General features: G+C 42.2%; 1 long non-coding RNA gene across 1 annotated transcript; it reads right to left on the reverse strand.

Moving 5' to 3' along the window:
• Positions 1–1,458: 1,458 nt before the first annotated feature.
• LOC136494439 (uncharacterized) lies at positions 1,459–3,424 on the reverse strand. The gene is made up of 3 exons (XR_010768603.1): positions 3,319–3,424; positions 2,979–3,232; positions 1,459–2,897 (listed from the first exon to the last, which is right to left on the reverse strand). It is a non-coding gene; the product is annotated as an uncharacterized lncRNA (long non-coding RNA).
• Between the last annotated feature and the right edge of the window lie 7,057 nt (positions 3,425–10,481).

Raw genomic sequence — 10,481 nt, forward strand, 5'->3', positions numbered from 1 at the left:
AGGGGTTCCGAGAAACTAGGAATTTATGCTTCTCATTAAACTTGGCTGATGATCAGCTAGCTGCTTTGGCCGTTTAAGGAATGCTGCCAACATGGAAAGAAAAGCTGCTGGGACAAGAATTTGACAACTTGGGTCAATTGGCTCAACGAGTGGCAGCGCTCAATAGTCAATTCCAGAGTATGCATAGAGATACCTGATTCTAGAAGAGTACCATAGTGGTCGAAGCTTATACTCCATACTCAGTCGATGACGGCTATGAAGATGAAGAAGAAGAGGTTGCTACGGCTGAATGGAATTGGGGCAAAAAGACTAGTAATAGGTGTCAAATCCTTGGAGAAGAGGAGTTGAGGAGAGTTATGACTTTGATGTCACAAAATCATACAAGCTCTTCAATTTCTTGCTTGAGAGGGGACATATCAAGTTGCTCGATAATCATATTATGTTGCCCCCTGATCAGTTGAAGAATAAGAAGTTCTACAAGTTCCATAATGCTACTTCTTATTCCACTAATGAATGCAGAATTTTCCGATAGCATATATAGAGAGCTATTTAGCAAGGAAGACTCAAATTTGATACGCCTCGGAAAATGAAAGTTGATGATAATCCTTTCCTAGGAGATGAAAACATGGTCGATGCTAGGCTGCTCAAAGGAAACACTAAGGTCCTAACATCGACCAAATCAAGAGAAGCCAGAACAGTCGATCCCGAGATGCAAATATCAGGCTGATGAATACAGAGAAATTAAAAGATGCACCGCGACAAGCAAAAGAGCCGATATGAGCAGGAGAGAACATTCAAAAGAAGGGGCGGCAAAGCCGTGAGTTACATCTCGAATTCTGTTGAATAAATGACAGCGGCAGAAGGAAAAGGATTATCAGCGTTGGTTACAAAAGCAAGAATACCAGCGTCAATAGGAAAAAGAGAGGTATGAAAGAAAGCAAGCTGAATCACATTGGGATTGTCTTTTCTTCAGACATTGCTGGAATAAAGGTTTGAAGTTGTCTACCAGGAATGACTGTCCAGAATGCAGCGATCAATATTGGGAGTTTAGGCAATCTCAAGCCAACCACCGGTTTGTGCATGCTCAAGATGCATATCATCATAATAACATGGATCGACGCTTAAAAGATGGAAGTGTTCATAATCGGCTTGGAAAAAGAGTCGTTGATCAAGACTAGGGCTGATTATGAAAAAGAAGGTAACGGAGAAAATAGGTTTGGTAGGAAGGCCAATGGTGTCCAAGAGGTTTGACAAGAAGCCAGAAGAGAAGGGTGCAACGTCTAAGGAATAGAGAGTTGGAACAGGCTCAGGCATCTGGTAAACCTCAAGTATGGCAGTACTAAGCAAACAACCTGATAGAAAGCAACCATCAGCTAATATTCAAATGGCTTTTCTGTTGCCATCAGAGTTCAGAGCTCCGGCAGATCAAAAAGTTTATTTGGATTTTGATGAATCGGAGTATGAAGAGATAGTTGCCAAGCTAACGGTTATACAACAGGCTATATTTGATAAACCAGTCAAGCATCAACACTTAAAGGCTTTATATGCAAAAGGTTTAGGTTAATGGGAAGCCTGATAACAAGATGTTGGTAGATGGAGGTGCTTCTGTCAATCTCATGCCTTACACCACTTTTCATAAACTTAGCAAGGGACTAGGAGATCTGATTGAGACTGACATGATGCTTAAGGACTTTGAGGGTAATGCGTCCAAGACCCAGGGGGCAATGAACATTGAACTAACAATCGGGAGTAAGACTCTGCTCACCACATTCTTCGTCATCGATGGAAAAGGGTCAGTACAATTTGCTCCTTGGTCGTGATTGGATTCATGTGAACTATTGTGTACCATTAACCATGCATCAGTGTTTGATTCAATGGCATGGAGATGATGTCGAACTAGGTTCGCGCTGATGAGTCTATGAGCATCGCAATAGCCGATCCAGTCTTTTGGGAACTAGGAGACTTTGAATGCTTTTCTAGCAAGATATGGGAATGAGGCTTCATTAAAATTAGTAATGAAGGCCAACAACCGATGCAAGCAATCGGCTCTGAGAGTTTGTTTTAGTAAATAGTCATGGCTCCACGTCGGACATTGGATTAAGGAAGAATAAGCACTAGTCCTAGAGATGGGCTTAGGCCGATGTATGTGAACACTAAGTCGAGTCATAAGTGCAATTCAGAGTTGATAGATCTATTAAAGGAAGTTCTGTTTCGCTTAATGAGATGCTTCGCCTAGGATTGATCGATCGTTTAACCTTTGGTATGAAAAGTTCTGGTGCAATCTATTAATAGCGATTGATGAAAAATATTTAAAGGGACGTTATCCAAGCATTTGATCAACACTTGATAGCCGATTCATTTAGTCATTGGCTCTAATAGCCAGTACCGAAAGGTATCGCCTCTAGTTCAAAAAATAAAGATCTTCAAATATATAAAAGCCGATACGATATGTATCGCCTCTAGAGCAAAAAACAAAGACATTCATGACACATACAGGGGCATTGCACTAAGATACATTCATAAAAGAACAGAAGGTTTCATTCATTAGTTTGCCCTAAGTACAGACTAATCAAAGACCTTGTTCACCACATCCTCAGCAGATGTGATGTCCACGATGGCTTCCGCCGCTACGACGAATTCTTCCATCAGGTCCTCATGCTCCTCGGGGCCATCGCCCATCGAGAAGCCAGTCTCCATGGCATGGAGCTCATACCCTGTCTGACCTTGTGCCGCGATTAGCGCGATCGATGCGCCATGATGAACGCCGTGGAGGGCGATCTCTTGAACGTGGGATGGGATGTCTTGTAGGTGAGCATTGATGAGGGAACCCTGAGCATTGACGGCGTCCGCGGCCACGTTCGCCGCTTGTTGGAGAGAATCCAACTGCACCGTCAGGGCTAGCAATCATAGAAACAGAAAAACTACTAAGATAAAGGCAGTGGAAATTAGAATAGAAGCGTTCATGGAGCTCATCTTACCCGCCACTGCGACATCAGATTTGGCCAGCCACGCTCGAACGGCACTAGCCTCCTCCTCGGCCACATGAAGGGCCACTTGGAAGACCCCGAGATGGATCTCAAGCTAGCCATTTTTCTGAGCCGCCTCGAAATAGCGATCTTAGGCCGCCCTCCACTCTCAAAAGAAGCGCCGGGCATCATCGCCGTTGTATGAGTTAGAAGAATCCAACGACGAGGCCGGCATGGAAGATGCAGCATCAGAGGGCTGTCCAGCCCTAGGAAGAGGACAGAGACTGTCATTCAAAATGAATCTATAGGCAAATCAGAATAGTTCATCACAAGCAGAAGATGTCGATCTCACCTCATGCGTCGGAGGCGCTGATTCACCGGCATGTTCTCCTCCAGGAACCTCCTTCGCCACGTGCTTGCCGCGGTTCTCCTCGCCGACCATGAAGTCGATAGGATCTATAAGAAGGGAGGGAGGCCGCTATAGAGTTCTACAAGGGTGGAGAAAAGCAAAGGAACATGAGTGGTTGTGAGTATGGATGTGTTCATGGCCAGAGCTGTCGGCTGGTATTTGAAGCCACGGAACGAAGAGGTGGACGCCTCGGGATGTGCAAAAGGCAACCGCAATTAATAGGAGGTGAAGCACCACCTCGCTAATACCAAAGAGAATACGACGCCGGATGACTAAAGATAGAAGATCGAAGGGCTCTCTTAATAAAGGTCGTGTTTTCAGACCTAAATGGGATTAAGATCAGGAGTCTGGAATTGACTATTTTCAAAATAGGCTCTTTAGCCGGAATAAAGAAAAACACAGTGAGACAACAGAAAGTGTGGTTGTCATTGGTTGTACATAAGACATATGTCGATACACGAATTATAAGTCTAGAACATCCTGGATTGCTTTCAACACTTCTAACCGAATAGCATCAGCTTCTGCGATCTGTTGCTTTTCTTCTTCAGTTGATCTAAGAATGCTCTCGAGGCTACTTCGGATGGCTCTGCCTTCTCTGAACTTTGGTCAGTAGTTCCTATTTCTTTTATTGAATGACATCAGGTATTTGAGCCAGGGTGAACTTATGACGATTAATGGCAGCCTTCACGTTTTCTAGCTCCTTCTCAAGTTCTACACGCCTGGCTTCTAGTTGAAGACAATTCTGGGTCAATACTGAGGGAGGAGTTCTTCAAGTGATCAATCGACTGTGACAATTCTTTAGCCTCTTGCCTAGTTAGAGTTCCCCTTGGCCAATAAAGTCTCATGATCAAATAGATTTCTCTGAGCCTGTTTCACCTTCAGGACCTAATCTTCAAAGATAGAAAAAGGAGACAAAACTCTGGAGAGAGCTAGGGATGGATTACCCTTGATGGCCAAGCAAACTCTATGCATTGGATCAGTGTCTTGGACCAAATCGGCTATATTTTCTCAAATATTGGCAGAACATCTCTTAGCTGATTTTTGGTCTCTTTTGGCAAGGTTTCCTTGGAGGAAGTGGTTGATGAACTGATTTCATCTTCATCAAAATATTCCTCAAGATTGAAAGAGTAACTCAGGGCTAGAAGATTGAGTGCTTGTGTATAAGGAAATCTTGATTAATTAGGAGGCTTAAATCAGTTTATAACAAATGGATGGCAAAGATGATACAGTACCTTCTCTACAATAGCCTCTATCTGAAAAAATGGAACAGCTGATGATGCACCAATAACATCTGGTTGGATTGGCTCTGAGCTTTCAACATTGGTATCTGCAATGTCACATTTTAGTTCATAACTATTATAGAAGAATAAAAGGGACGTTTGACTTCCTTACCATTAGTTGCATGCTGAGCTGGGGAATCAACAGGATCACCTTCGACGTCGATAGGATCATTAAGTGGGCTGTTAGGCTCCTGCTCTTGCGTGGGTGTTTCCTCAGGAAGTATCTAGCCATGGTAAGAAGCCAGATGAAGAATAGAAACCGAAGTAGATCAAAAGGTTAAAGAAAATGCTCTAACAAGCATCAATGATAAAACTCACATTTTCTGCTGTTATGGAAGCATTGGCTATTTCAACTGAAATCGGCTCCTTTTGAGGATTAGTCGATGAAGGTTCAGTTGGTGCTGAGTCAAACACTTGGGATAGCAGTCCTGCACCTAGAGCAGGTTGGGACGCAATGCTCGATAGCCGTGAAGGAACAGGATCAGCAGTTGAATAACATTTTTAAGAAGGAGATAAATTGTTTACCTGAGCAGCTGATGGTCTCAGTTTTGTGGAGTCTCTTCCTAGTAGTGGTTTTCTAGGTTATCTCTTGAGCCGCCTTGCCCTTTGAAGAATGATATGTTACAATTGTGGAGGCAGGCATGAGTTTTCATCAATTTTTTTAGTGAAGGAGCAGCCGATCCCATTCTTGAAACTAGGCACGGTGGATGGTAATCTATAGGATGCCCCTTCCTATCCAAGCTCGGAGGATCAAATTCAGCGTCCTAAAAAGGTCAATTAGAACAGTTGACAGAGGAATTCATCGAGTAGTTTTCTTGAAAAGAAATGGCAAGTTACCTCTCTGTCAGAAGCAAATTCCCCATTCTGGGATATACACAAAGGATGGACCAACCTACAGAAAAGATGAGAGTGCCATTCTTGCCACCAGGAGTCAAAGAGAATGGAAGAGGAGCTAGCCTCTGAATCTAGTCATGCATGCAAAGGGAAGGAAGGTCCTGATCCCAATTGAAAAACTCTAGAGGCTTCCATCACCTCACTGATGTCTTCTCTTGGCTTCAATATGTCTCTAAAGAACAATTGAGGGGCGAGCTGGCTTGAAGCCAAACTGATAGGCTATGAAAGATGGATTGTAGAACTCATAAGTTGGTGGTTGCCTGGAAGGGAGGAGCCTATAGCCATTTTGCCACGACCATGACAAAATTCGACAGGAAGAACGCAGGGCTTGATGAAGGAATTAAAAATTGCAGCCGCCGCCTCGTCCGAACAACCAGACTCGAATCGAAACTTGAATGGGAAAATCAGCTCAGTCATTCTCATCATCATCGTATGGTAGCCAAGTCAGGATGTCTACATCAAACCCTCTGCAAAACTTCTTGAAGAGATGGCCAATATCAAAATCAATTGTTATGGCCGATGCAGCCTCACCATAGCTCATGCACTGCCGAAGTTCTTCCTTCTTCACCTCTATATTCCTCATCAAAGTTGGAGGAAGGGAAACTCTGACTTCTGAGATTAGGCCTTACAATCTTATGCATATACAGGTTGAGCCACATTTGTATCAACCACCAAGGGACACTGATGGTATGCACTAGTTTATTCTTTAGTAATTGTGCAGGCTACCTAGTACATCAGATGATAAGCAGCTCCTAGCAGATACTTTCCCCAGAGGGATGTCCTTGCCTACTGCTAGATGCTCTACCATGAGTTTGTGATTATAAGTCAGGACCACAAGATGACCCACAAAAGACTGAATCTCTCCAACCACAAATTCAGAAAGGCCACATATTCCTTTTCACTAACAGTCGATTTGTCTCTGATATTGTTCAGAATATAACTTGCCCATCCGGTGCAGTCTGATATTTTGGCTAATTTCTTGGAACCAGCACTCAAGTACTCATAAGGATGCACTAACCCAGTTATCCTAAGGCCGGTCAACATGTAAACATCGACCAGGGTAATAGTCATCGGGCCATGACCAAAGACAAAAACATTCAGGGCATTGGACCAGAAATAGGATGCAAAAATCAAGAGTGAATCATTCCTCTTCATCCCGGACAATGAAAGTGTCAACCATTGATTCAAATCATACACCTTCCAATCTCCGCCCTTTTTCTCGGATACCCTGCGAAACCAATTTCTCCACCCCTTGGGCATTTTAGGCCAGTTTCTGAAGGGGGTTTTGATATTCTAGGAGGACGAGTCCACAACAAACTATTTGAAGGGGATTTGGTTGGTTTCTTAACGGATGAAATCAGATGGGTTAGGATCACCCATAGGTCCAAGAAAGTAGATATTGGAAAGCAATAGCTGATGGAATCAAGATTTCATTCCTTATTTCCTAGAAATCAGATGGAATAAATTTAAGGAGAAAAGAAATACAGGGTAACGGCTGGTACTCGAAGAATGAAAAACTCAACTAGGCATACCTCGGGGATGTGGTCGCTGGTCGCCATTAAAGCCGAAGTAGATTTGAGTCTGACGAAGAACGCTTAAATGACGGCTTGATAGAACAGAAGATTTGCTAGGGTTTGAGGCTTGGCGATGACGGCGTCGGATATTAGGATTTGCTCAAGGAAAAGGGAAAAGGCAAAAAGGCCAAGTGAGTTGGAAGAGGTACTGTTGAGATATTATATAAAACTCAGGCCATGAAGTCAGGGATCATGTGTATATCTCAGAACAGAAAGGTTGTGGCGTGGTAAACGGATAAATAGGAATTTTGTAATAAAATCACTTTTATCCCAAAATTGGGGGGCATGTGTTTACACCAAAATTTGGGAGAAGAACGTGGGAATTCGAAAGCTTCCAAGATTGTGCCAATCAAGGAACCGATTGCATAAGGATCGATATCAGCTGATTCAGATACGACTCTGGAATCGAATCTCTTTGGATGACGTCAGCAGATAGCAATAATGAGCTATGGTTGGCGCTAGGAAACTACATATTGGACTCTACAAAAAGGAAAAGATTAGGGTCCAAGTTATCTTAAATTAGGACTGTTTTCTTCTATGCCGAAGATTGTAATGGGTCGTGCTCGAGTAGGATTCATGTTTAGGCTCTGGGTATAAATATCGAACTTTGGCTATTGTAAAGGACACACAATCAATCAAATATAAGTTACTTACTTTTTTCGGCTCCGACCACCCCTTAGGAGTAGGAGTATAGTAGATCTCGACGAGTTCTTCAGCGCGCAGGGCTGCATCAGTCCGGCCAACCTCTAGCTTATCTGTAAGTACCATCATGGCTTATACTTCTGTTCGTACGACTGCATCGATCAAGTCGACCTCCACTACGACTCTGGTATAAGCTAGTTATTGACTCTTGTTTAGTTCAAGTACGGCTACATCGATCCGGTCGACCTCCACTGCTCGAACTAGATTAAGGTCAAGTTATATGCTCGATCTAAGGGTGGCGTCCTTCGGATAGATTCATTAAGTTACTGATATTGCTTATTGCTTACATTATTTATTTAATTACAGCAATATCACTTCGCCCGATTGGGATTGATCTAGATCGGCCTTATATCCTGTTTAACCTATCGTTTGTTAATCTAAACCGATCTAATCTGCATCTTAAACGATGAGTTATGTTTTATCGACTGTTTTATGTCAATCTTGATCGTGTATAGTGTGCAGTTAAGGCATGTTTGATCTTGAATAGATCTATTGGCTAACGAAAACCTGTTCCATGGCCTGTTATCATGGCCTATGTGATTCTACCTCACACCCCACTATTAGCACCGTGGAGTGCGGATCGTTACTTGGTAGGTCTGTTTCTGATAGGGCATGACCTTAACTGTGCACTATGCCAGAATCGACTGTTTTAGCCGATATTAAGTGTTTTCACATATGCAGTTCACGTTACGAGACCGTTGAAGTAAAGATAGGTTGAAACATGTGTTAGCCCCATGATCTTATTATTATATTATGGCCTGCATTATTCTGGCTCATGCCCCACTGATATTAGTAATAAGTTAGGGTCGTCAAATCTATTGTTGTTTCTATGGCCTGCATGATTCTGTCCTCGTGCCCCACTGGTCATAGCGATAGATAGATCTAATATGTTCATTAGATTTATCTTTATTAAATGATTAAATGATGATGCGCTGCTTCTTTTATATAAAAAGGGATTCGGTTACTAGTAGTCATTGGCTTAGCATGAACTGATTGTTGTTGACATCCTATTGCTATTGACTAATATTTGTCTAAATAACGATTTTTATCCTGAATGATAACCGATCTTTCTTCCATAACTCCAAGACCTTTAACTGATTTATTCTTATGAATATGCTGGAATCCTTCCATATCGGCTCTTATAGCCGCACATTCAAGACTGTCTGGCAACACCGATATGTTCCGCCTTACATTACTGATTAGCTTTCTCTCTTTGTCAATTACAGAGTCAAATTGACTGGCACATCTCGGGAGGAAGTGCACAGGTTCGATCCATCCCTGCGTTGAAGCTAGGCAGATCTGCTAGCTCCATCGAGCAGACCCTTCTGGCTTGCTCGTGTGCCCTCAACACGGGACAAAATTTCTTGGACAGAGGGAGTACATACTACTAGCCGTTCTGTTAATAGGAGTAGATGCATAGCTAGCTAGCTAGATAGATACTCCCTCCGTCCTTAAAGGAATGCAATTCTCGCTTTTCGAGAAGCCAAGCAGTTTGTACTTTATATGAAAAAGTATTAACAATGACGATACAAAATTAGTATACAAGAGCTATTCAAACTCGTATGAGCATGGATTAATATGTACATAAGTTCGGACCAAATAAACTCTTTATTGTTCGGTAGTTAGAGGGAGACGAACAAAAAATTGGATGGATGGAAAAAATGGCAGAAAATTTTATCTCTTTATTATTAGGTATTGATACTCCCTCTGTCTAGAAAAGCATGCAACTATGGGTTGCGTGCTAGATAAAGTTGTTCATGTTTGTCTAAATTTTTAGTGAATAATATTTATATTTATGACTCTCAATTAATTTATTATGAAAATATATTTCATAACTAATCTAATGATATTTAGTTGATCTTATAAATATTTATATTTTTTTATCTATAATTGGTTAAACATAGTATACCAAAACATGGTACTCTATTAGAATTGTATGTTTTCTTGGACAGAGGGAGTATATACTACTAGCCATTCTGTTAATAGGAGTAGATAGCTAGATACTCCTTCCGTCCACAAAGGAATGTAATTCTCGCTTTTCGAGATGTCAAATAGTTTGTACTTTGACTAAAATTATATGAAAAGTATTAACATCGACGATACAAAATTAGTATCATTAGATTAGTTATAACATATATTTTTGTAATAAATTTATTTGAAAACATAAATATTAATAGTATCTACTACAAACTTGGTTATAGCATATATTTTTTCTTACGAACCGGCAGTGATGCATCTACCAGTGTCGGTTTTAAAATTTCGATAGTGATAGGGTCAGCAGTGATAGCTTATTCTGGAGTATGCTCGGACGGGCTGCACCATAGTCCGCCATCCGTGTTGCATCTAGCAGGTACTGATCACAGCCCGTCGCTGCCACCCCTCTCAACTTGCAGGCATCGTACGCCACTCCTTACCTGCATGGCGCACACTACGCCAACACTGCAGGGCCTTTATCCGCGCAAGCACCCGCGGATGCGTGGCGATGTCGTCACGGCCAGGGAGAATGAGATGAGGCAAGTGAGGGTTAGGATGAGCCATCGGGCTCTATTTTTGGCTTACGGGCCGAGTAGGCCGAGTCAAGTAAAGAGGCCGAGCCGAGCAGGCCATCGGGCTCTATTTTCATATAATTTTTATATGAAAATTATAGATCTCAACA

This window comes from Miscanthus floridulus, chromosome 11 (assembly GCF_019320115.1).
Source record: "Miscanthus floridulus cultivar M001 chromosome 11, ASM1932011v1, whole genome shotgun sequence".
In the NCBI taxonomy this organism is placed as follows: Eukaryota; Viridiplantae; Streptophyta; class Magnoliopsida; order Poales; family Poaceae; genus Miscanthus; species Miscanthus floridulus.